General features: G+C 42.5%; 1 protein-coding gene across 1 annotated transcript in view; it reads right to left on the bottom strand.

The window, feature by feature from the left end:
- The window catches only part of ZNF366 (zinc finger protein 366), a 29,165-nt gene extending 24,222 nt beyond the window's left edge, over positions 1-4,943 (bottom strand). Inside the window, exon 1 of the mRNA XM_077347434.1 lies at positions 4,776-4,943. The gene's annotated coding sequence lies outside the window, so the exon portion shown is untranslated. The remainder of the gene's footprint in view (positions 1-4,775) is intronic.
- Between the last annotated feature and the right edge of the window lie 22,853 nt (positions 4,944-27,796).

Below are 27,796 nucleotides of genomic sequence, written 5' to 3'. Positions count from 1 at the left end.
GGCCGTGCATAATGGGCCCTTGTGATTTCAGGTATTTTATGGTAATAGCCATTTTTTAAAAACCATCCAAAGTAAAATAATGGTTTTAAAAACCATCCAAAGTAAATGTTTTAGGTGGCAACCTAACCGATAAGCACAATCTAGTTAGTTGGTGAATTTAGATTAAAATGGGGTTGATTTATACATCTTGTGAAAGAAGAGGGCTCATAGAAGAGGGCTCATACTTGATTATGTGTACAACAGTGCTTGTGAATGGTCAAAAATCTGTACGTCGAATAACAAGTGTTATTTTATGGTGTAAGTACAATTTTCGTAAGTTACTCCTTACATTCTACCAAGTTCAAAACTATAGCAGATAAAGGACCCCACCCCTGCACCCGCTCTGGATCACTTACACATGGTAAGAGTAATAATGACCTTGAAAAATTCTCTCTGGAACTAGTAGAGCTGGGTGGTCAAGGCTGGGTACATAGAACACTGCTATGTTTTGTGGTTTCACATCAGAAATATTCCAATGCCAAACTCAGACTCTCAATCATTAGGTGAAAGTTGACTTGGGCTTTCCATTTTTGGGGTAAAAATTTATGTTGTCTGTGTACCCCCCTGCCTCCCTCTGTCTGAGGTTCTGATGGAAGAACCTCATAAAAATGCTGTACCGGAAGAACATCATAAAAATTCCCAACTTTATTAATATCTTGCCAAGTTTAATCTACGATTCTATGTGTCTGCTAAGATGAAGACTTGTTATCTTCCTGTTGCCTTGTAATCAGTCTCTCATTCTGCTCCGTATTATCCAGGCTCTTTGCTGTGTGGTTTTTCACAAGCCATAGTTTTTCAAACAGGCTGACATTCAACTGCATCTCCTCAGAGGGCCAGTGCCAACAAAAACACTGCCTGTTCCACTAAACATGACCCAGGGTGTCTCAGGGGGCTTGTACTCATCCTCCCTTCCTCTTTTTCCCTCCTTCCTCCTCTCAGTTAGAAAGAGACAGACAATAGGAAAGAAAGTTCGGGTAGACACCCAGGACAAGCTGAACTCTTCCTCTAATCCCTCTCAGGCTCCATCTGAGTTGGAGAGCCGTATAAAAGACTGGGAATTGGATCCGTCTAAATATTGCTTTAATAGAAGGGATGAGATAAATTCCACCAGTTCCGTCATCCTGTTGTGGTCCCCCAATTTGCCACTCATGCTGTACCGGAAGGACCCCCCCCCCGTCCCCCAGGAAAGAGCATTTTGGGGAGATCAGTGGGCCGCAGTGGGAGGGGTTGATGCAGGAACATTCTGTTCCACTGGCAGAAGATGCTTTTCATGAATGGAAAATTTAGCTGCAATCCAGCCCTGCTGGCTTGAGAAGATTAGTGATAATCAAGCTAAGGAAGTTCATTTCTCCATATTGTGCAATGATGGGGTGTGTAGCTCTTTTCTCAATAGAATTGCCACTCAGGAGTAAATTGTCTAGTGTCATAAATATGTTACAGATTAAATAAATGGAACAGATAACAACAGCAACACACAGTTTTTAACATATCAATCACTGTCCCTGTTTTGGTGCCCCTGTATTCTGTGGGACTATTTGCAGAACTGCCGTCTCTGTTTCGCTGGTGTGTACGCTGGTTTTTAGCTGATCAGTAACCACTGCTTTCTTTACCTAGGCATTTAATGGCGTTTACTGGCTTTCATTAATGTTACTAGAGTTGGGCTGATGTTATTGTTGGCTTGTGAATATAACAGAAATCCACGGCTGGACCTGAAGAATCACTGATTATTTTATTCTACGTTGATATTGTACCTGTACTTGTTTTAAGTCACTTAGAAGAGGACAATGGAATGATGGAATAGAAATTTGGTAAATGATGAAAATGCATGTTACAAGCTGGTAAACATTTCAGCTGTGTAATCTACAGGTTCCTAAAGATGGATGGAGGGACGGACGGACGGATGGACAGATAGATGGATAAGCTGTCTTTCATATTAATATTTACATTGTTCAAAACTATTTCTATACGGAAAATAGCTATGTGCTCTTGCTTTCAAGGTCATCTTGTACTAGATATACACATACAGTTTATAATGGATTAGAAGCTATGTATGGTTTCATAATGTTTCCCAGTGCATCTGATCCATTGCCAGTGTCTCTGTGCAATATTTTTTGGTATCATCATGGCCAAAAATTATTAAAATGTTAGTAAATTGTTCAGTCTGTTAGTCTTACAGATTTATTAGATGATAATGACAAAAGAGTGAAAAGCAGAAAGCAACAAAAAGTATGGATACTTATGACACTGGTCTTAAAGTTTAGCTTTAAACCCAGATAGACTCAATCTTGTAGCTCTTAGAATACACACTGCTACCCCAATCCATCACACAGGTCTTGGCTACGGTAGCAGAAGCAGTGACTTTTGCTATTACACCTCATCACTGGTCTCATTCTTCCCAAGGAAAGTCTCTGATATGGAAGGACCTTGCCAGAGAACTTCCAGTCATGCCATTCAGTTGGTTTATAAAAGGTTGCTATGGGGAAAACAGATTCATGGGATGGTTTGTGAAGGCCTAAGAGTGACTCACTGACCCTTGCCCAAACCAAGAGTATATCTGCCCCTATGATGCATAGCCATACCACATCAAGACTGCAAGAAGCCACTGACACAAAATCACTGACCTCTACTGAGCAGCAGGTATAGTTCATGGTTTGTTTGTTTTTATTGGGTTTCTAAAGTTTTGTCCAAGTTAGAAAATAAAGAATCATAAAACATAATTAAAATAAACCTTAATAAAAACTTATTCTCAAAGCATGGCACAATGAGCTGTTAGTTAACTATCCTGCAGCCTTGGAAATGTGAGGTCCTGGAGAGGCTCAAAGGCAGGCAAAAGAAGGTCCCTAAGAATGCCCCATGACAGACCTTGGTCTGGTCAGTTGTGCATGCAACCAGTGCAAATGGACAAACCATCCTTTGGCTGTACTGCTATGTGAGCAAAAGACAGCAACATAAGGTTTGGCCAAGTTGGAACAAATTACAAATTGCTCAACAAATAGTTATGGTAACACATTATACTTATTTTTACTGTTAGAATTGTTATTGATATGTTGCTTTTACTATTATTAATGTATGACGTTCTATGTATCCCATGACGTTCCCATGTAAACCGCCCTGGGCCATATGGGAAGGCAGTATAAAAATCTAAGAAAATAAACAAAAAATAAATAATCCTTCTACCAAGAAAGAAAGGGGCAGACAGTGCAATCCTACACAAGTCTACCCAGCATCCCAGTCAAGTCTACTATTTCTATACGCAAAACAGCTATGTGTTGCAGAGCTCTTGATTTCAAGGTCATCTTGTACTAAATATACACATACAGTGTTTTAGGATTATACTGTTAGAAGGGTGTTGTCAATGGACTTAGAATGGTTTGACTCTGTTAGAATTGCACTGGGGCAGAGAATGTACACTTAATAATAATATAGCACAAGAGTTATAGTATTCAGTGGCCAACAATGCAGTCCTAAGCAAAGTTACACACTTCTAAGTTGGATGCAGCTCTGTTCAGAAATTGCACTTCAAAGCTGACACCCCTAAGTCCCTTAGAGCTGTGTAATGTAGGACTTCAATGTCATATCATCAGGGCACAGGTGCCCTACATAATGTCATCTATAATGTCATTTTCCCCCCAGTCTACTAAAAGATATCACACATTATTGCACCTCTGTGACAAAGTGAAGTTTGATGCTTAGTACCATGTACTTGCTCTTCCTAGCTGAAATCTGTAGATATCAAGATCAAGAAACACGATTAATGACTTTGAGCACACAGTATCTTGTGACCTGAAGTCTTTAAAAACTAATACTAGAACTTACTAATAATGTAGTCAACTTGCGGGATACTGTATGTGCATGAATGCATGCTATGGCAACATATTTATATTCAAAAGAGATCTAAAAATCCACTAGTGTTCACAGTGCAGTTAGGTAGATTCATTGGCTTGGTGTTCTCTCAGCAGTGAAGATGTGTTAAGGCACATATCCACTGCCTTCTCTTCTGACCTAGAATTGGTAAAGATCAAAAAGCAATTTTGTTCCTATACAATGCTGCTCTTTCTACAGAATTCAACCACCGTCTGGGATTAATGCACTCCCCCTGAGAAATAAACTCAGATGACATGAACAAGTTAACAAAATCATAATTATAATGCATGCATCCTCCTGCACGCACAAAAATGCATGCAAACTTGAATTGTAATAGCATTTTTTCCATACCAAATGTAGCAAGCAAGACCCTGAGCATATATAAAATCTACTTTATAGGCTCTCCAAAGTAACTTGGGGATTCTCTACACGTTATGAAAATCTCTTCTAGTTTCCCAGTGTCTGAACACAGTAAATTCATAGTTGAAATCTGCAGTTTTAAAAGTGAAGCAGCTATTCTCAAAAGATTTACCAGAACAGACTTTCAGAAATGTTGGTGCTATGCAGCTATTCCATTATATCTATGGTACTGTAACTCTCAGCAATAAGGATATGAATTGTGTTTTATGTGTCTGTGATGTCCTAGAATGCAGAATAATCTCTTAAATTAAGAGACTCTGCAATCATAAATGCACACCAAGAATTCTTAACCTTTCAGTTTTGCAAATACGGTCGACTTTTCTCTTTCTTACATTTCAAGTCACTTGCTTTAGTATCTACAAACCAGAATGTCGCTAATTGTGGGAAATATTGTTTTTTCCCCCCTCCAAATTTCACATGTTATAGTAAGTTTGCTTGGAAGATAAACTTACCAGCTGCTGACCCTGGAATGGTTGTTGACCAAGGTCTATACCTGCTCCCTAACTGGCAACCTCTGTTGCTTCTTGTGTAGCAACTGCAGCGAAATACGAAAATGAAGAGGGACAGTGTTCCAAATAACTTAAGAAAGAGAACAGGAACAATCACTTCGTTCTCTTTTTTTTTCCCCTTCAGATGAGTTCTGTACCTTCAGAAAGAAGGAAGGAAGGGAGGGGAGAGGAAGTCAACAACCCTTAGCTTTCCTGCAGAAAAATAAGGAAACGGCAGATAGCCATCTCGTTTTCTCTAAGACAAAATGTTTGGAAAAATAAATATCACAAAACCAAAAGAAATTCCTAAAGTATTCTATCTTTGTGATGGCTTTCATAAGATATAATTCATTACTTAATGGGCGAATGCCATCAAAACAGAATGTTCCAAAAGAATAAGATGACCAAATTGGAAGACGTTTAACTGCCTTAATCAGAAGAAGATAGATTTGGAGGGGGCTCAGGCACGTTCAAAGATGACCCCCACACACACACATACACACACAAATGAAACATTTCAGAGGAAGTTGTGTTGGTCTGCAGTAGAAAGGTAGATTCAAGTCCAATAGTATTAAAGAGCCACGGGATTTTCAAAGTAAGAGTTTCACAGGCAATGAAACTAAAAATATATATCTAAACACTGCCCGCGGCGCCGCAGGCGCCACGGACTAAATAAAGCCGCAAGGCGTTCTGAGGCGGGATGTGTCCAGGATGAGGAAGGGTCCGGATTGGACCCTTCCTCCGGACAGACAATTGGAGGGACCAATCGGCAGGCTCCGATTCCCAGCCCCGAGCAACAACCAGGGCTGTTGTTTTCTCCTTATTCCTCCCTCAGGCCACCTTTTAATTGCCTGACATTTCATCCACATCACCAAAGGATTCTGAATTCAGCAAATTATTTAGTAAGACTGGGTGCTAGACTAGGATAGGAGAGATTACCATTTTGTCAGAGGACTGCTGAGTGACCTACAGCCAGTTACACACTCTCAGCCTAACCCACCTCACAAGGAGCAATTCACAAGTAGACACAGGTGGACCTATCTTCCATGAATCTGCCTAATCCTCTTCTAAAGCCATCTGTGCTTCTGGTCATCACAATGTCCACTGGTAGCAAATTCCACAATTTAAGTGTTGAGTGAATAAATAGTTCCTTTTGTCCATCTGAATGTCTTGCTCATCATCTTAATCAGGTTGCTCCTGAATAGCATGGCAGAGGTAGAAAAAGTTCTGTCTGTTTTCCCCATTCCTTCAAAGCTCTATCATCAGATCCCCTCTTGATTGTCTGTTTCCTAAACTAAACTCACAGCCTGACATTCATTCTGCCTACTGTTGCACTTGTGGGTTCCCATTTCCTTCCAATGGACTACTTTTTCTTCTTGCTGATCTTCTCTTTGGCATCATGATCCATGAGTGGTATTGGGCTCATAGATCTGTGGCATGGACAAAATTACTAAATTTGAGAAAACTGGAGGGGGAATCCTACAGAAGGAAAAAATGGTATTCTACATATTGTGACTCATAAAAATATTTGTTGTACATTTTTTGTCTTTTCCCTGACATTTGGTTGCATAATTTTGTATACCAATCTTGACAGTTTAAACTCATTATTCAGTGAACTATAAATGAAGTTAATTAAAATAAAATATATTAAAAGAAGGCATAATCAAATCTTCACTTTAACTAATGTGAAATCTAATTTTATGTTACAAGTCAATGTGATACAGTTCAGCCTGTCTTTCTCTTAAATGTTTAATTCGAATGGAACACAGTGAGCTGGCAGAATTCAGTCTTGAATCCTGCCTGTGAAGCTTATCCCAAAGAGATTTCTGAAAGGGCTTATAATAACAGAGTATGTAATACTTGCCTAATGAAGATGTCTTTCATTTACACCAAATAGTGGAGTTTTATGTGTAATAATAGAGAACTGTTATATGAGTTAAAGAAGCTGAATGGATTGAATACTAAATATTTGGAAGGCATGTGACAAATCAGACTTTATATGTCCAGTCTAGATGAACAATTCATCAATGCAAAAATTATCCCTGTACTGTATCACTGCTGCCTTCTAGTAGTCTGTTACAGATGTGAAATCTGCCTGAGGGAAAGAAATCAGACAGAGAGAAAAATAACTACACCATATACCAGTCATTCTCAACCAGGGTTACTATTAACCCCAGGATTCCACCAGAGCCCTGGAGGAATTACTCCAGTCGGCAGGATTTAATTTATATATCCTTAACACTATTTTGCTCCCTTATATATTTGGCAAACAGCCTCCTAGGAGGAGACTGTCCAGGGCCCTGTCCATCCAGGTCCACTGGCCCTGGCCCAATCAGAAGGCTCACAGCAAGCTGTGCGCCTTGATTGGGCCAGCCCCAAAAGGACCCACCTCCGAACGGTGTGCGGATACCACTCGCCAAGCCTCACTGCCAGACTGCCCCTGGACAGTGAGCACGGCAGGCTTGCACCCAGCCGGCAGCATTCAAGCTGCTGGGGGGAGGGTGAAGCGTTTGCCACTTCCCCGCAGCCCAGCAAGCACACCCAGTGCCTCACAGAGCGGGGAAGTGACTTGGGTGGGGAGAGGGAGTGCCCTTTCAAAGCCTGTTCTTAGGAGTCAACAGGACAGAGTGGCTTTCTGCTCATCTGTATGGTTGGCAGTGGCCTTGTTGCATTTACATTCAATAGAAAAGGAATGGGAGGGAAGAGCTGCATCTGCTGTACTCCCCCCATTGAGTCCTACCATTTCCTCCCTCTCAGAGCCCTGCCAGCAAAAATGGATGGAAAGCAGTGGCAAGCAAAGGGATTCAAATACTGAAGCAGGAGAGGATGGTATTCAGTGCCACAGAGTCTACCCTCCAAAGCAGCCATTTTCTCCAGAGAAACCTGATCTCTGTAGTCCGGAAAAAGTTGTAATTCTAGAGGATCCCCAAGTCCCATCTGGAGGCTGGTATCCCTAGCCGAGACCTGCTGTGCCCAGCCTGCACACGGTTTCCTTTCTTCCCAGGCTTCCTCTTGCCCTGGCAGTTAATTATGACCCTGGGACAATATGCTCAGGTCTTGCTAGGATTGCCAACCTCCTCGTAGTAACAAGAAGAAAGACCCACCAGCTGCACATAGCGATAGAGAGAACAAGGTGATGTATGAAGCTAATTGAACTCAAAGGATGCTCTCTATTTTTTTATAGTGCCACTGGATACCAACTCATTTTCAAGACTGCAGTCTTGAAAACGAATTGTTATCCAGTCCTCATTCTGGCTCTTGGTGCTTAAAAAATAAAGATTCTTTGAGTTCAAGTAGCCTCATATGTCTCCTTGCAACCTCCTGATGGTGCCTGGAGATCTCCCAAAGTTACAAGTGATTTCAAAATCATGAGGAGAATTGCTGCTTTGCTTTATGACAGCTGTGATAAATTCTTCCTTGTTTTGCTCAGGCAAGGAACTGCAAACACAAAAATGAAACTAACTTCTTTAAGAAGCATTTTATTTTTATAAGTGCATGGCATCACTTTGTAAACATGTGTTTTCCAGGGGCATGTCAGGGCAGCATGCCCAGCTGGCATCATTTCTAGGGTTACTTGGTATAGTGGTTAGGAGTACAGACTTCTAATCTGACAAGCCAAGTTTGATCCCCTGTATCCTCCACATGCAGGCAGCTGGGTGACCTTGGGCTCGCCACAGCACTGATAAAGCTGTTCTGGCAGAGCAGAAATATCAGGGCTCTCTCAGCCTCACCTACCTCACAGGGTGTCTGTTGTGGGGAGAGGAAAGGGAAATTGAATGTAAGCTGCTTTGAGACTCCTTTGGGTTGAGAAAAGCGGCATATGACCCATTATGCACGGGGGGAATAACGCATATTCGGGGTGGAATGGCGGCGACTAAAATCATTGATAACGCACAGAGCCGGCTGCAACTGGCCGCAGCTTCGGTGCATGCCGCCGAAAAAGCCGCGTAAGTGAAACGTGGAAGAAAGCGCAGCTTCTGGGTGACAGGGGCGCAACCAGAAGCGGCGCCCGGGTCACTGCGGGCATAATCGGTTACTCTGGGTTTTGCCGCCGTTGCGCCCCGTCCCGTGCATAACTGGTGTGCGTCACGTCTTCCCCCTCCACGTTTTCCATGTGACCCGAAATCGCCGGTTCGGCAGCCGTGCATAATAGGCCTAAAAGAACCAACTCTTCTTCTACTTGAAGCCTGAAGAATAATTCAAGGGATACTCCATGGTCAAAAGGTTGAAAAGAGCTGCAGTATACAGTCCTCAGTTTATATCTGGGTCCACCATGAAGACTGCCAGCTGTATGTGGGCTTGTGCTGTGAATTCCCAACTGGGAATGTGGTGTAATTCCCAAATGTACAGGGCCCCAGTTCATATTGGGATAGCAGTGCATGGAGAGAAGTACCTGACCTAAATTAATGTTGGGGAACACTCTTTGCCCCACTAAAGCACCATGGAAATATGTAGGTTTTTCCATTTTAACTATTTCAGGTTTGGAAAACAGCAAAAGGGAGAATAGGACATTAATTGTGAGCAAGACATAAAACAGTCTGTTGACATTTCCTTGTAAAACTGAGTTGAATAGAAGATTAACACAGTGCTCATACAAGACAGCAATAACTGGTAATCCCACATGGTGAATTTAACTTGAAGAGCATACCCACATTTATAATTTGATTTCTATCCCGACACTCCTGTAACCGGCTCCTGGTGGGTAATGAAGTTATAAACCCCACAACAAAATTCCTCCCCATAAAAACATAGTCCATAAAACCCCACCCACCTGACAGCGGAATAAAATGCTCTCCTCATTCCTGCTCGACAGAAGGCATATAAGCACCTCAAGGTGTGTGTGTGTGGGGGGGGGGGTAATAGGGAGCTACGGGATGACCCCATTATGTTGTTGACTGGGGTGGGGGGAACCCAGATCTTAACTACCCTGGCCTCAGCCAAAGACCTGGCAGAAGAGCTGAGGGATTTTGCAAGGGTCCTCAGCTCTCTAAAGAGCTCATTTCACCAGACTGGGGCCAGGACCAAAAAGAAAATATAAGCACCCATGTTTTTCTACAGACATTTTGAAGAAAGTTTTCTGCCTTCCACTATTCTACTGCTCTGTTACGTGTTCATAGAATAAACGTGTTCTAAGCTGTTGACAGTGGTTAAAAGAAGAAATCAGCCAGAATAATTGCATAGCTGGGGGGGGGGTGTCTTAGGTCTGCAGCATTTCCTCAAGGTGTAGAGAAGGAGAGTTAAAAGAGGGTATATTTGAAATAAATATTTTGCTTAAACTATCATTGTTTAATTGAGGAGTGTTTTGTTGGACCTTAAAGCACAGGAAAAAACCTCAATTTACCGGAAACAGCTCAGACTAGTTCTGGAAGTTTTACCACTGGGCTTTCCTCTAGCTGGATATCCCACTATTACTGATAAAATGACTAAGGAAAAATACTATCTTTACAATTCTGTCCATCATTAATACAGAAAGTTGAGGGAAATTAAAGTGAATGGATATAGTTTTATATGACTTTTAAAAGTGGCAAAGTTCTTCAGATGTTCCACAGAATGAAGGCTATATAAAAAGTTGAATTGTATCCAGTTGGGCTTAAGGTGACATTCTTTAACATATTTATGATATAGGAAAACTCACAGAAATTAGTGGGATGTACATTTCAGTAAGAATGGTGCAATCCTAAGAAAACTTTTGTACCATTTTTAAGCCATAGATTTCACTGAACTCAGCTTAGGATAGCTCCATAAGGCTGCAATCCTTAGAAGAGTTTCCTGGGAGTAAGCCCTGTTGAATAAATGTACATCTGCGGAGATCTGTTTACAATTGTTCCCCAAGTTTCCCATGCTATTTAAGTATTAGTTGTACACAACTGCAGTAGCTAGGTAGGTCAAAACGTATGTGCAGAATATTTTTTCCCAACAAACTTCTTTATCCAAGTAGCAAAAGGAGCCAGTTTTCAAGAATGTTCATCATGTAGCTGAATTGGGGCTTGTGCTTATTTAAACCAATTATCCCCCCCCCAGCCTGCTTAGGAGTAAATAAAAACACCATCTCTTTCCCAAAAATCTTCATTAAAAGGCAGCATTTAACTTCCACACTGAGTCATGCCTGTAGCATGTAACTAATAATTCTTACCCTACTGGGATAAGAACACTAACAATGAAGCATTATGGGCATGGTCAAAACGTGCAATAATTGTGTGAGAAGAACCTGGTTCTGAAACTGCCGTGGGAAGTTCTCAATATTTAATGAGACCGGGGCTGCCAGAGGAGATGACAGAGGAAGCTCAGAAGAAGATGGCAGTAAATATGCTGAGGAATATGAAAGGAAGAAGAGGGTCATGTATCATGTAACTTGAAGAGCAGAGAGCTCAAGCTGGCAGTCATTCTGCTAGGTCAGCTTCCATTTCCAGACCTGTAGGAAGGCAAGAAGGAAAGAAAGGCCCAGTGACAGCACTCTCATGCTGTAGTCAGAACCAAATTGCCCCAGTATTGAGGAATCACACCAACCACAAATTGGCACATAATGCCTATTTCATGTCACCGGGAGTCCCTTTTGCTTGAGAAGCATTGCAGAAGAAAGTTAAACAGGTATTTAGGTACATTGCAAGCTTCTTGACATGTCTTTTAGGAGGAACATTCTTTTGAAACGTCAGGTGGCAGGAGAATTTGGAAAGTGCTCATGGACTGTAATTTCATGTCCATTTTAAAGCCTTTTAACCATCATTCATGAAGCAAAGGGTATTTGCAACAGAAGAAGAGCCCTGCTAGATCAGACCAGTGGTCCAACTAGTCCAGCATCCTGTCTCAGATAGTGGGTAACCAGTTACTATGAAGGGCCAACAACATGGACAGAGGCTGAGGCCTTCTTCTGATGTTGCCTTCTGGCATTGATATCAGGGCTTTGCTGCCTCTGAATGTGACATTCAGATAATTAGTTTCTACCATAGAGTTTTGCCCCAAGACCAGAGTACCCCCCCCCCCAACATGCCTACATTGCTTCCAGGTCACAAAGGCATGTCAGGTTAATTTCTGCCATTCTTCCTTTGGTGGGGGTTAAATTGTGAGGAAGAAGTGGGGCCTGACTTAACTGTGCAGTCTTGCATCCCTACTTTGGAGATTAATGGTAGATATGGTCAGAAACATATATCAATTTTATATCAGGCTGTGGTAATTTATTTCCTCCAGGTATTCTCTGTTAGCAATTTCCAGCTCCCCCTCACAGAACTGCATTTCCCAGGGTAACTAGGTGACAAGGAATTACTAGTCTGTGGTATAAATAGAGCCATAATGGGGTCATTTTGCTGACAGGCTGTTGTTGTTGTCAGCCATACAGTTGTGTCCAACTCTTGGCAATCCTGTGGCACAGCTGTTGCCGTGATCCCCAATCCCGCACCGCCTCCCTCAGCTGTGCAATGTTCTGACAGGCTAGCCTACCACAATTACTGCCATTGAAAAGACCACACTGATTCACTCTGACAACTCCAGGCAAATATCATTTAGTATTTGGCACTTGGATTGCCAGAAAGGGTCATCTTAATGTCCATTCCACAGGAATTACATCAGGTATTAATTTACTCATACCCAGCCTTTAGAGGTGAGTGGGGAAGGCAGGGAGTTGTGTGGATGCAATTTATTTAAAGAAAAACAAAACAGCAACTCCACAACTTGAAGGACAGGAATCAGACAACTGCTGGAGATATATATTTATGTAGATTATCTCATACAGAAAATTCAGAGTTTGTGAGCAGGAGGCAGATTATTTCAGTCAGCACTGAAAGATTCTCAGCTTTCTCATATGGTGTTATGGCTGCCCTGTCCACTTCCCTCCCTCAGAGGCAAGATTTACCCTCCATTTTTCATTCCCTGTATTGACTGAGCCATCATAGTAATGTGTTTTCTTCTTTGCTAAAGAACTCTGGCTGTCCCACCTGTCGCAGTAGATTTCAGCTGTTAGCTCAGTCTAGGGATATCAAATAAGGACTGGAAGCTACCTCTGATGGCATTCAAGATTTTTTTACATTCCAAATTAACAAAATAATTTATTCAGCATAGAGGGGGTAAGTCACATGAAATCAAGGGTTTAAATTTCTGGTGTAAAACTAGTACATGCACAGACTATTTCTTATATTTCAGGTTAACGAGAGATTCAAATGGGTAGCCAACAAAGAATTCTTCAAGGCGTGAACTTTCGAGTGTCTGTGGAAGAGTGCTTGCACTCAAAAGCTCACACCTTGAATAAAGGTTAATGAGAGTTTCTTAAGCAATTCATAGACATTTCTGCATGGACAATGCACGTTGCTCCCTGCTTGCAAATGCACAATAGTAAACTCTGCATTTGCACACTTTCTGACAGGAGACCCCTCCTGCGTTGTCCTGCCATCTTCTCATGGCTTTTCCCTTCCCAACAAGGTGGTGGATAAGCCAAAAGCATGGACAACCCAAAGGTGTCCCCCCCTGCTCCTCAGGTTGTCAATGAATGCAAGCCACCTTCACAGCGGTTGTTTTGGGGACTCAAACTTCCACCCCCCGAGTCCCAAATTCATTTTTGTTAAAACAAACAAAAAAACCCAACTTCTGCATTGCTACATGGACATGCCACAACAGCAAATCAGTTTTTTAAAAAGTTACACTTCTGCATTGCTACAGGATCACGCTACAACAATAAAGCATTTCCTTAGATCTCTTTTTAGGATTCGTTGTATAATGGTCTCTCTTTAAGTTCGGGTAGATTTTTGATAGGCTGGCCATAGTAATTGGAATCCCATGATTCTGTGTCTCTCTACTTTTCAGAGCTAATTCCATGTTTAATTTGGTAGGGAAATTCTCTGAGTCTCCTTTCTTTGGTCCTAATGAGTGTCTCTGTCTAACTAACCACTGATCCTTGCCAACTTTCCCCAATTTTCGTGTCTGTGTTAATGTGATCTCAGTCAGGCCTAAATTCAGAAACTGTCAGTACTCAACTCTTCTCAGCTAGGACTGAAATCAGATTGAATTTTCCCCAGCATTCAGTTCAGAAGTCTTTCTCTGATCAGCTGACACTAACCAATCAGATCTCTTGGAATAGCCTGCCACTCAAGGTTCTCAGTCCTTTATCTGTTTACACAGCCCTTCTAAGCTTTTAGAAATGCAGTCTGCCACAGGTGCATTCGCAGCTCTTCACAACAATGTACTGGGAAGGGGGAAGTGAAAAGTTAACATTTATTCTGAAACTGCAGGAGAAAATATAGGTCAGTGCAGTAGAGTGTAAAAATGAGGCTGGAACTTGATTAAGACTTAGCCAAAAGTTGTTTCCTGAAAGTACCACAGGGTAACATGCATCATTTTCACTCTTCACTTTCCCCATGTTTGTGTTTTGTAATTCAGATTCATAACTCGCATTCTAAATGTTATTTATTTCACAAGTGAACTCTTTTGCTTTCTATTCCACTTTTGCAGAAAAGAGAAGTAATATGTTACTGACTAAAAAGTGCTTTTCTTTCATATTATTTGTGACATTTGCCTTAAAGCCTCATGGAAAAAGAAAGCACTTCCCAAATAGTTATCACAACAGGTCACATCTTGTTCATTCAAGGACAGAGTGCCATCTATTGACTTTAACCTCAGCCAACACACAAAACAGCCAAAAAGCAGATATATTTTAATAAAACTACAACTTAGGCAACACATACAGGAAAGCACATACAGGGTAATAATTTCTGTCTCTAGTTTTAGAACACGTGCAAAAACAGAAAAAAATCCTAATTTAATGCTAGAAGGAAGATCTTAATAAAGCAATCCCAAACTGTTCTACCCAGAATCCTATTTAAGTCTACTCAGTGGCATTTACTTCCAGGAAATTCTCCTTAGGATAAATGTTATTCTAGATTACCAAAAGCAGAAGGTAGAAGGTCCTTTGTAAGATCCCATTTAATCCAATGATTCGTGAAACACCGTTAGACTCCTTATTTCTCCATAGAAGTCATATACAGAGAAAACTTAACAAGTGCTTAGTGCAGATTGGTTAAGTATCTGGCAGGTAGAGTTGCCATCTTCCTGGATATTTAGGGGTTAAAAATGGAAAGGGAAAGAAATCAGCAGATGCCATTAAGACATTCCATATCTACCCTTCAAAGAAGCCTATTTTCTGCAGAGGAATGGAACTCTGTTATTTGGAGAGTAGTTGTAATTCTGGGAAATCTTCAGGTCCCACCTGTAGTTTGGTAAATTTATTTCCAAGCAATGCTCTATTAGGACCCTTGTAGCTTCTCTCAACACCGTTACATTCATTAAGCAGAGACCACAAATCTGGGGCATCTGTGTAGCAAGTGATGGAACCCAATTGGTTTTCTGTCGTCACCTGACTTCCCAGACCAAAAGAATTATGGGCATGTTCCTGCTGGAACTGCTTGTAGTTACTATGTAAGGCCATAGCTTGGAAGGTAGAGGGAGCTAGTGTTTGTGGTACTGCCAGTTGAAGCCAGGTGGGGTCTTTTATCAACCTCAACTAAAAGTGTTGTAGAATTCCAAGGAAAGACCAGAGATTACTAAACATGGGGCAGAGCTGATGATTATCACACAGTTTGGGGGTGGACCTACAGAGGGTTTCTAAAAGAAACTTGCCTGAGCTATAGATTGGACTGAGCAGTTATGTTGAAGTTTGTAAACTGTTGCAAGCCCCTAATTCAGTGCAGCTTCTTCCACTGTGTCTCTTTAATAGAGCTCATTCAGACTTTTGGGTGAACATAACAGCTCCCACCACTCCTGTGATCTTTTTAGGGATTCTGTGCATTTCATGCCTCTAAAGCTGGGAAACTGCTTCCCCATTTCCAAAACTACCTTCAAAAACTGTGGAGAACTTTTTCACAGACTGCAAGTTTTGGAGGGGGGATAATTTTACAATAAGGCAATATATGATCGACAATTGAAACTGGCCAATATTTACCTCAGCCTAGTTTATGCTATTAATCAAACATTCCTGCTTCCTACGCCCAAGCAGGTAGGTAAATAGCATCTGAATGCTGATGGTTATCTCAATGTGACATCTAGTGTTCAACTATGGTGGCAGTAATTTAGAAGAAGAAGAAGAGTTGGTTCTTATATGCCGCTTTTCCCTACCTGAAGGAGGCTCAAAGCGGCTCACAGTCGCCTTCCCATTCCTCTCTCCACAACAGACACCCTGTGAGGTGGGTGAGGCTGAGAGAGCCCTGATATCACTGCCTGGTCAGAACAATTTTATCAGTGCCATGGCGAGCCCAAGGTCACCCAGCTGGTTGCATGTGGGGGAGTGCAGAATCGAACCTGGCATGCCAGATTAGAAGTCCTCACTCCTAACCACTACACCAAACTGGCTCTCCGTTAGGGGGGGGAAGTTTCTAAAGAGCAATTAACTGATATTGATATTATTTCTAATGTGTTCAGGAGTGTGGAATGGTATATTAGAGCTCAAATTTGTCAGATCTTGGAAGATAAGCAAGATCACTCTTTGGATGGAAGATCACCAAGGAAGATCATGCAGAGGAAGCAATGGCAAACCACCTCTACTTAATCTTTTGCCTTAAAACCCTATGAAGCCTCCATAAATTGGCTGCAACATGATGGCACTTTATACATACCCATAAATTATCGAAGTATGAGAAGGTTTTAATGAAACTCCCTAAGTAATATTCTTATTAAAATATTCCTACTTATTTCAAAGAAAGGCACCTGAGAAATAAATGTTATAGGTGGAACAAAATTGCATTCTATGAAGTGGCCATTTTAAAGACTATATACTTTAATTTCAGAGACAGAAAGGACCACCTACTGCAACCCCCTGCCAAAGCAGGGACTACAGCTAGAATCTTCTAACAAGTAGGCATCCAATAGGTACTTTTAAAACCTCCAATGAAGAATTGGAATCCATGACTTCATGAAGTAGATTATTCCAATGTTGAGGACACCTCACCATCAAGAAGTTCTTCCTCAAATTTAGATGAAACCTCCTTTGCTCTAGTCTGAGTCTTGAAATCCACTACTGGAAATAAATCCTTCAAACCCCTCACCAGCTTCATTTCCTTCATTTTCATGACGGAAATTGCCAAAACTGGATTTACTACACTCAATTGTGCATCCCATCGGTGAGCAACCGGTGAGCAACTGGTGAGCAACCGGTGAGCAACTAGAGGCAAGCCCATGTGGAAGGGGAAAGACGCAATAGTCTCTGCAGTCCCACCCTCGCACCTTTCCTCCTTTCTCCATTTCCTGCTCCAAGCAATTTTTTTTTAATGGTGCAGTCCATGTTGCAGCGCAACTGCAAACCTACATTGTCAAAGGTAAAATAAAATCTTCTTTAAAGTAGCCATGGTCTTTTTGGGATCAGGCAGGCAAAACACAGCACCTTTTCTATTTTCTGGAGGTGGGGAATGAGCTGGGAAAGAGGGGGGGCAGGTGATCCAGCATCCTTCTCCTGATCATTCTGGGGTCTGAGCACTATGTTTTAAAGCCAGCCATTTACACAAAATGACTTTTTGGGCTCCAAGAACCATGTTCAGCATCTCAAAAATCCACCCAGACAGAAATAAAGTCCAAAAGAACACGAATCCCAAAGGGGGGGGGGAATGCCATATCATTCTGGCATTTCTCCATAGCAATAATTTTGGGGCTCGTGGAGGTGGAAGAAAGTTTCAGTCCACAGGAGAACTGCTGTGCTGTGATTGGTGGCTTGCTGTGATTGACAAGCCAAGGAGCGGAGGGAGAAGTTCATTTTGCTTTTACCTTGCAGCCTCGTCAGGAGGCAAAAAGCCACAATGGGGCAGAGTGAAAATGCAAGAGATGTCTCCCCTTGAGGAAGGCTGCAAACGCAAGATTTACCATCCCACGTTTGCAAGCAGGAAGCAACTTGCGTTTAACCCCTCCTTGCGGAAATGGTCTGTAAAGTAGTTTCCCTAGAGCAGTGGTCCCTAACCTTTTTATCACCGGGGTCCGGTCAATGCTTGACAATTTTACTGAGGCCTGGTGGGGAGGTAGTCTTTTGCCGAGGGACGTTGCCACTGCCACCTGAGCCCCTGCTCCGCTTGCTTTCCTGCTGGTGCACCGTGCTATGCCAAGGGGGAGCTCCAGCCATGGCAGCCTCTGGAGAGCACCAAAGGTGAGCTGGCGGCAGAGTGGCAGGGCAGCCCCCGAGCAGCAGCCGGGGATGTGGACAAGCAGGAGCCACAGCCCGGTACCAACTGATCCACAGACCGATACCGGTCTCCAGACTGGGGGTTGGGGACCACTGCCCTAGAGTCTAAAAGAAATGTTAAGTTGTAAATTTCATATCAATCAGACATGTCCCTATCAGGGCTATAGGAATAAAGAGAGAAAAGTTTAAGAGGAAAACTACTTACCAACATTTTATGAGCAGTGCAAAAAATGAGAAGTCTAGAAAAAAAAATCTTTAAAATTCAGTTTGCCTTTTATGGATGATATTTTGCTTTTCATATATTCTGGGCAACTTTGTTATTTGTGTATTTCATTTTCCTCTCAGTATAGCCTCTCAACTTTAAATTATGTATGGCAGAATATTCATGGCCTATTAAAGTGTCATTTCTGAAAAGGAAGAGTTTCTTCATCAGTTCCTTTTGCATGCTAGAATGACTTCTTGAATTTCAAGTCACAAAGCTACCGTGTGTTAAGTGGTGTGATCAAACTTTTAAGCTGTGAAGCAGTAACTATGGCTGGTGCATGGTAACCGTTGCTCATCACAACAATATGCAGATATATATATTGTATTGCCAGAGGAGAAAACAAACCAGGTATGTTGCCTGGTGGAATCAATCACCACCTGAATAAATTAATGAATCCCGTAGGCAGCTGTACCTCTTTCTGAATAGCAATGTGAATAGTTCAATTCATTTATCTTTGTATATCTTGGTAAAATGCTCTTTATTACTATTTGCATGAGTCATGTAGTTGAACAGAACATTTGGTTCCCTAACGTCATCTCTCCTACCTCCACATTTTTAAGGGTGAGCCACAAAATTGCTTGGAAAAGTCACGATAGTCACAAAAATGCACACAGGAACTTGCCAGGAAGTTTACATTGGCTGATGCTTGGTTTTCTTGATAAAGAGGGAATCCATGAAGCCTGCGTACCTCAAAGCAAGGATGTTGTGGCCAGACTACACACAATGAAGCAACAGGATCTCCCCTGACATGTCATTTAATGGCAAGATGCAGTCACAGGATTCCTGATCTGGATTGTGGCTGGGGAAGGGTCCTTCAGAATCTACCCATCCTTACAGCACTGGCTGGCCTCTTCCTGCTATCTTTATTTGAATATGATTATTAGAGCTAGGTCAACATTTGAGCACTCTTTTCTCATGTTGCCCCATCTCAGAGTCCCAATTGTAAAGCAGCATTACACCAAGAATGGGGGGGGGGTGAACTTTCTCCTGTGCTAGGATTCCCAGTCTGACTTGGCAGTGGGGCAGGAAAATTTCTGGCTTCTCTTTCTTCAGCCTTTCCTCCACCAGCTGTCCTTAGCTCTCCTTCCTAAATCTCAGTGGAAGAAAGTTTCACTGACCTTTCAAGAGATTTTGGGATGTGATTTGACATCTGGCCTGGCTATAGCAGCTTCTGGCCAAGCTATGGAGCCACTATATCAACCCTAAAGACATTCTTTCATAACTGGGGAGCCCAAAATATAGCCTTTTTTTGCTTGGTTGTATAAGCTTCAGTGGGATGTTTTTACAGGTCACCCTTGCTTATTAGCTGCCTTGGATTCTGGGTCATCTTTTCAGTTCTTTTTTTTCTTATTGACCCTGCCTCCACAACCAAAATAATTAGCTGCACAGAAACTGCATTAACTCTTCTTCCTTGGAAGCTTTTATGTCAGTCAGTTCATCTGGCAGGGCAATATTTCCTGGTTGCTATTCAACAGGACCATTGGCTGTATTGGTAAACATTTTGCAGAAATAATTTGGAAATGTCCCTTTCCTATGTTTATACAACAATAAGTGTGGATTTTAGTAGCTACCATAATATAAATATTTACTGAAGTTCTCCATTTTGCACTGCTTAGTATGGCTGGCATTCTGTGACATGTGGTACTTTTCTGCAGTTAAGAAAAAAGTGATTATTTTCATAGAGGATAGGATTCTGAGGCACCGATTCTGAGGAACACTGGTCTTTTTCGACAAGCCATCTGTTCGGTTTGAGGAACTTTTACTTAACATGTATAGAAGCAGCGGCTGATCCTCCAGAAATAACATATTGTTTTATGCTAACATATTAATAAATCATGGAGGTCATTTTTCCACCTTTGAGGTTAGGTTCCCTAGTTCATCTAGTGCCCTAGATTCATCTCTGGTGCACCTCACGGGTGCGATTTTCAGCCGAAAACAGTGTGAAAAATAAAGTGAAAATAAACCAGCAAACGGGCCTCTGTGTTGCTTGTGCTTGGTGACTTTAAACAGAGGGACTGCAGCCGGGGAAGCCTCGCTGGGTAAATGAAGGCTTGCCGGTACGTTGATCTCCACTCGCTCGGAGAAAAAAAAATGGCGATCGCTTCACCGGAAGATCAGAGGAGAGAGCCAGGGGGAGGGACTTTGCAGAAATCGCAACAATGGTAACGTACAGAACTTTTCCGCTAGTGTTGCAGATTGGTTGCAGGAGTGTATCACTTTCCGGAGGGTGAATCCACTTTTTGGGATTTCCCTGAAAGCGCTACAACGAAGCACTTTTTGCAGATCGGATTCAGGAGTGTTGCAGATTGTCAACAACGTTGTGCATAATGGCAAAACTGTAACGATTTCAATTTGTAACCATTCTGCTATTTTGGACGAGTGCGGAATGGCCCTAAGTGTTCCAAATTCAGCAATGAAAGGACATAAGGAGAGCCCTGGTGGGTCAAGCTCATACTGGAAGCTTCTAGCCAGTATTGCAAGCAGGTCAAGCTCTGATTTACTGGAGGGGGGTGAGCTATTTGGATTTTTTGTTGCTTTACCTGAAGTATGGAAGCTAACACCCAATAAAGGCCTCTACTGTGTTTTACTGAGTGTCATGGTAAGAGCAAAATGCCACTCTAGTAGTTAAAGAGTTCAATCTCCTCTGCTTTTACATCCCAAGGTTGTGACAGATATGAGATCAATAAAAACAACAAATGCATACTGAGGGCCAAATTGTACAACCACTTTGCTAATGTGAACTCACCATAAATTAAATTAATGTCTGTATATTAAAAATTAAACACAAAACACACATAAAAATAACAATTACAGGACTGATAGGAACACTGAAACTAATATAGCACCAATAAGGAGAAAACAGTTCCTGCCATAATAATAATTTAGTAACCATTGAGATTTTGCCATAAGGTAATAAAAGATTGTAAGAACACCATAAATACTGTCAATATTATTAGTACTATTTACTATAAAGCACTGTTAAAATAATATTAGACACTCTTAAGACAAAAAGTGTCAAAGGTACAGTGTTAAGGACAGTTCACATTGTGAAATTTGAACTCAAGAATGCTGATATAAATATCCTTGGGATTTGATGCTGAAGAAATGCGGGATGCCTTTAATCAGTACACACAAGCGTCTTGTAGAACCCCAGTAGCCTTGGATGTTATGAGAACTGAGCCACAAAAGCATCTTGTTACCCACAAGAAAGAGAGCACCCACATTTATGGTGATAGATGTATGGGCCAGATGCCATTCTGTCAGGAGAAACAAGATGGATTGCTTTTGAATGCCTGACCACAGGGGTCCTCTAAGCCAGCAGAGCAACACAGAGCTCTTTGGTAGATATCTGCTGGCAGGAAATATAGGGATTCAGCCAGCACTTCAGGATGCATTAAATAGAAGCCCTTCCTGCTGGGAAGGAAAGGGTTAAAGATTCCTCTCACTCACACATGGCAAGGTCCATAAACTGAAGGAAAGCTGGATGGAGTCTGCAATGGTCATCCTTTGTTTTTATGAGTTCCAGCACTCTTGCGCCCATTCGTCTGAGCAGAATGCAAAGGTAAACTCCATGACCACAGACGTCAAGTTAATACTTGGGGCCTTTCCACACAAGGACCAATGTTGTCAAATGTTTTCAGTAAGCAGAAATGCTATATTTAATAGTGGAGTTTCATCATTCCGCATACCTTTAATTTTAGTGAAATATTGAAGTTCCAGTAGCATTGTATTAATTCCCAACAGGTTTCCGATCTCGCTGGAATCGCAACAAAGGAAGTGAGATTTTTCTGTGCTTCTTCCCACCCCTGGCCATCAATCAAACAGAACAGCCAATGGGCTGTTGTGTTCATGCTTCCGAAAAGCCCCTTTCCCTTTAAAAACTGTTTTTTAAAAACGCAAACACACCAGTTGCAACAAATATTTGTTCAATCATTGTCTCAGAAAGACCTTTTTTGCTGGCTTAGGAGCTGACGCTTAATCGTTTACACACTGTTCAAGTAAAAGAAAAATCCCCCTCATGGGCACAGTTTGTGGCCGAAATTACGGGCAGTGTCGAAAAGGGGGCTGTATTGTGCTTGGGAACTTTAAAGACACTTGCAGTAGGGAGCTTTGTTTTACTGTTAATCACTTCTGTGGAGGGACTTTAGCTGGAGAAGCCTCGCTTATTTGTTGCTTTCACCGGTCTAAGAAAAAAAAATGGCAATCGTGTCTCCAGAAGCTCGGGGGCGAGAGCGAGGGAGGGACATTCTGTCTACCACTGTTTTGAGAACACACATGTCTTTCGCTGATGTGTTGCAGCTTGTGCTCAGAAGTGTGGCAGTTTTTTCAGGGGGAATCCACTTTTCTGGATTTCCCCCTAAAGGTAAAGGTAAAGGTATCCCCTGTGCAAGCACCGGGTCATGTCTGACCCTTGGGGTGACGCCCTCTAGCGTTTTCATGGCAGACTCAATACGGGGTGGTTTGCCAGTGCCTTCCCCAGTCATTACCATTTACCCCCCAGCAAGCTGGGTACTCATTTTACCGACCTCGGAAGGATGGAAGGCTGAGTCAACCTTGAGCCGGCTGCTGGGATCGAACTCCCAACCTCATGGGCAGACAGCTTCAGACAGCATATCGCTGCCTTACCACTCTGCGCCACAAGAGGCTCACAAGAGGATTTCCCCCTAAGCGCTATAAAATTCCGATTGTTGCAGGAGTTCGGCTGGAGTTTTGCAGTTTGCTTACGACATCATGCGGAACGTTAAATTAATAGTGTTCACGAAAGGTAAGACTTTGGCTATATTTAAGTCATGCGGAATGGCCCTTGATCTTCTTTGTTCTGCTATGCATTCCCATTGCCTCTGTGTTCTTTCCTTGTTAGGGGTGTTTTCTAGCTAAAGATTCTTTTTCCTTAGAGAGCTCAGTCTGTGACTAACCTGATCACCCACAAGCCCACCTGTTCATCCACACAGAAATCAAGTACCTAGTTGAGCCTGAAGGTCAACAGGCCAGGGAGGAGGAAATAATTACCCACAAACACAGCCCCAATTTCGGTGAGCTGGACCATTTAGAGGGCATTTAATGAAGAGCTAATACAGATGGTGCCCTGACCAGGCTATCCAAGCTAGCCTGATCTTGTTAAATCTCAGATGCTAAGCAAGGTCGGCTAGGGTTCCCAAGTCCCCCAGACCATCAGTGGGGGATGGGAGGTAGGGTTGTCAGATTCAGGTTAGGAAACTCCTGGAGATAAAGCCTGAGGAAGACAGGGACCTCAGTGGGGGCACAATGCCACAGAGTCCACCATCAAAGCATCCATCCCCCCCCCCCCCCCAGGGAAATGATCTCTTTAGTTTGGAGATAAGCTGTAATTCCAGGGGTCCCAGGTCCTAAGTAGTGTTATTATTATTTGGATGAGAAACCACCAAGGAATACCAGTGTGATGTCTCAGAGCCACAAGGCAGCTGCAACTTGACAGCAAAATAGAAGAGTTGGTTCTTATATGCCGCTTTTCTCTACCAGGAGGAGTCTCAAAGTGACTTACAATCACCTTCCCTTTCCTCTTAGGCAGGCCAGCCAGGAGGGGAGGTCGATCAGGCTAGAGATGACCAGTGGGAATTCTGAAGAGACAGAATACAAAGGGCATGCTAAAGAGAGCTAGCACCAAGCTTAAGTCAGAGTTTTCTGTAATATTCATGCCCATGTAAGAAGACGTATGTATTTCCATGGAATTTTGACCTTGCTAAGTGTTCTGCAGAGTATTCCAGCATGTGACGAGGTGACAGCTCAGCACATCCTGGAATATCTTTACGAGTGACGGCAAGCTGCAGCCTCATCACATCCGATCATCCAGAAAACCATTTCACTGTGCCAAACTTGTGGGTGGAATTCAATATGCTTCGTTTCAGCCCTATTTCATCCCAGTCAGTACACCAATCTGACTTCTTACTAATGCCATCTGGTATGAGACGGCAGCAGAACATATCCTACTGCTAGCTAGGAATTACATTGACAACTTTTTAGGTGTCCAGAAAGCATTTCTTTAGGAAGTGGCAGAGCCAGGTAAGGCTTTCCCAGCAAGGCTTCTGACTGACTTGCTGGAGATTTGCTTGGCAGTGGGTTTTGTGTTTTTATATTTGCTTAGGCAGTAGCTGGCACCACAGCACAATAAACTGTACAATGTTACTGAAAAAAGTTTGGCTCCAGTGGCAACTTTATGACCAACAAAGTTTGATTCAAGATATAAGCATTCATGTGCAGGCATGCTTCTTCAGATATATTTGGGATGTTACGGAAGTTAAGCTGTGGCAGTCATTCTGTGGCTGGTGCTGCCTCCGGCAACAGCCCATTTTATGGCAGCCATTTTATTGTTGCCGCACTATGCCGTGTCAGATGTCCAAATATACCCTCCAGCTCAAAAAGGTTTATTCAATATTATCTTTTTATTACATAGCGTGATCTCAAATGCAGAATATTCCCACTAGTAGTCTGGGTAATGAAAAGAAAAGGAATATAAATGTAGGTGACCTGGGTTGAGTCTGCACTTTGCCTTTTACCCTCTTCCAGTTCGAATAAATCCCTCCCCTCTGCACTGTAGTCTATTTCCATTTTGATTTGGGGCGCTTTAAATTTTCCCTCTGCAACACGCACGTTTGATCTACAGTGACCCTACCTTTGCCCCATGATATCCAGGAGCAGATATGAATTGTTATATTTGAAGACCCCATTGTGGGAAAAGAGAACCTGTATTGGTTTGGTGCAAAGCAGGAACATTTTGAGCATGAATGCTTATTTAAAATGAAAAAGAAATGGAAACTTTAAGAGTTTGAACAATGGTGAGTGGGTAATGTAATTCCTTACCCTTCACATATAAATATGATACAACAAGGTCCACAACATCCACATTCAGTGATAGCAAGCAATAAGGGCTGCCATAAGCCACCGTTCTCCCTCTGCACATTCTCCGCATGGGGTTTCTCTCCCCACCCAAACATTCGTATGATATTAAAACAAACCACATGACTGGCCCAGCACTTGGAGACCCTGATATGACCAACACCCCCCTTCAAGGAAGTTTTGTCCTTCTAATCCTTCTAGTCTCCCTTCTTCCAGGTGCCCTACATGTAATGAGGAAAGGCTCAAATTTTTGCAGGTATTAAGCATTGTGCTTTTGGTGCTGGAAGGATGTGATACTCCCACAATCAAAGTGCTGCAAGGAAAATATTTATTTTCTTATATTTATATACCGGCCTCCACTGCAGCTCAGGGCAGTTTACATGGGACATGAGAGAAACATGGAAGAATACAGTATAACTTGGTAACCACGTTGAATGAGTAACAGTAATAACAGTGATAACAGAGATAACATTGTTTAACAAAATCAACATATTAACAGTCCCAAGGTTGGTCAGTTCAGGATGTTTACTTCATGGGGAGGGGTTCTGAGGGCTCTAGTAAATGTTGTGAGTTTGGTCAACCTCAACCAAATGCCTGGTGGAAGAGCTCCTGAGAGCCAGCTTGGTGTAGTGGTTAGGAGCACCTGCGTGTGTGTGCCTGCCAGCCCGCCCAGGCCCACGCCTACCTTCCCTCCCATGGTGCAGTACTGGCTGCTTCAGGCACGAACAGCTGCTTCGGACACCGAAGCGCCCAACCCTAGTACAGACTTCTAATCTGGGGAACCGGGTTTGATTCCGTTCTCCCCCACATGCATCCAGCTGAGTGACCTTGGGCTCGTCACAGCACTGATAAAGCTGCTCTGACTGAGCAATAATATCAGCCTCACTTACCTCACAGGGTGTCTGTTGTGGGAGAGGAGAGGGAAGATGAATGTAAGCCACTTTGTGATTTCTTCGGGTAGAGAAAAATGGCATATAAGAACCAATTCTTCTTCTGCTGCTGCTTTTTGCAGGCCCTACGGAATTGATCTAGCTCTGGCAGTGTGTACTAATGCTTGCTATTAGCTTTCATTGTTTTCCAGCACTTTCTTCCATGACAGAAATTCTGCTTCTTTGAAACCCAATCTTTATTTAGTTGACAGGAATATGCCCTGAAATCCTAAGGGCCATTCCGCATCAGGATCCATGTAGCAAATTGTTTGCTGAACGAAAAATTGCCATTTTAAATAGTGGAATTCGTTGTTATGCATACCTGCCTTTGTAGTGGAATCCAGTTGTGTTTCTATCGTTTCCCACAGGGTTCCAGTCTCGGCAAAAATCGCTAGAAAGGAAGCGCTATTGCTGAGCTGTGTCCCGCCCCTGGCCATCAAGCAATGGGCGGCCATTATCATGCTCCCAAACAACCCCTTTCCCTTTAAGGACGGTTTAAAAAAAACACACACTCGTTGCAACGAATATGCGTTGATTCGTTGCAACGGAGAGACCCATCCAGCTAGCAGGTGATGTTTGAGCTGCCATTTCATCGTTGCCACGCTCCCCCCCGAGTGAAAAAAAAATCCCCCCCCTCACGGGCGCGATTTTCGGCCGAAAACAGTGTGAAAAATAAAGTGAAAATAAACCAGCAAACGGGCCTCTGCGATGCTTGTGCTTGGTGACTTTAAACAGAGGGACTGCAGCCGGGGAAGCCTCACTGGGTAAATGAAGGCTCACTCGCTCGGAGAAAAAAATGGCGATCGCTTCGCCGGAAGATCAGAGGAGAGAGCCACTTTGCAGAAACCGCAACAATGGTAACGCACAGAACTTTCCCGCTAGTGTTGCAGATTGGTTGCAGGAGTGTAGCGCTTTCCGGAGGGTGAATCCACTTTTTGGGATTTCCCTGAAAGCGCTACAACAAAGCGCTTTTTGCGGATCGGTTTCAGGAGTGTTGCAGATTGTCAACGATGTTGTGCATAACGGCAAAACTGTAGCGATTTCAATTAGTAACCATTGTGCTATTTTGGACGAATGCGGAACGGCCCTAAGTATTTCGCAAATTAGAACTGAGTTGAGGAATTTAACTTGTGAGAATGGTAATGATAGGATTATCCATTTATGTATAGCAGTGTCCTTCCTTTAGAAACTCACACGGAGACTAGTTGGAAAGAAAATGGAAATGATTTTATTGAAAAATACATTTAAAACTGACCCATTTGCACACAAACTAAACAAAGCATTCACACAAGAGAAAAACAGAGTTGAGGTGGCGCAAGAGAGGACTATAAAACAGAATAGAAAAACTATAGATACCTTCATGATGTGCATAAGCCCAAGACGAAGAGTGCTTGCACTCGAAAGCTCACACCCTGAATAAATCTTTGTTGGTCTTAAAGGTGCTACTGGACTCTGATTCTATTGTGCTACTTCAGACCAACACGGCTACCCATTTGAAAATAAGCCCAAGAAGTGACAGTGAAAATGACCAGCACTTCATGTGCACATGGGATAACCAGAGGATAGACACACAGAAGGGTTCTGGCTTTAATAGCTGTATTTATTTCTAAAGACTAAGGTTGGGCTTTATAGCTACTAAAGTAATGAGCTTGATGGGACTGCATGTGTAAAATAAAGAAATTTAGGAGACAGGTGATGTTCTTGTTTGGTGGGGGCAAAAATGAGGTGAGGTCCCAGAGGTTTCTCAGGATATAAATAATATCTGTGATTGCTCTGG

The sequence above is a fragment of the Paroedura picta genome, chromosome 7 (assembly GCF_049243985.1).
Source record: "Paroedura picta isolate Pp20150507F chromosome 7, Ppicta_v3.0, whole genome shotgun sequence".
Classification (NCBI taxonomy): domain Eukaryota; kingdom Metazoa; phylum Chordata; class Lepidosauria; order Squamata; family Gekkonidae; genus Paroedura; species Paroedura picta.
Note: the sequence above shows the minus strand (reverse complement) of the source record. Positions and strands in the feature narration are given on the sequence as shown.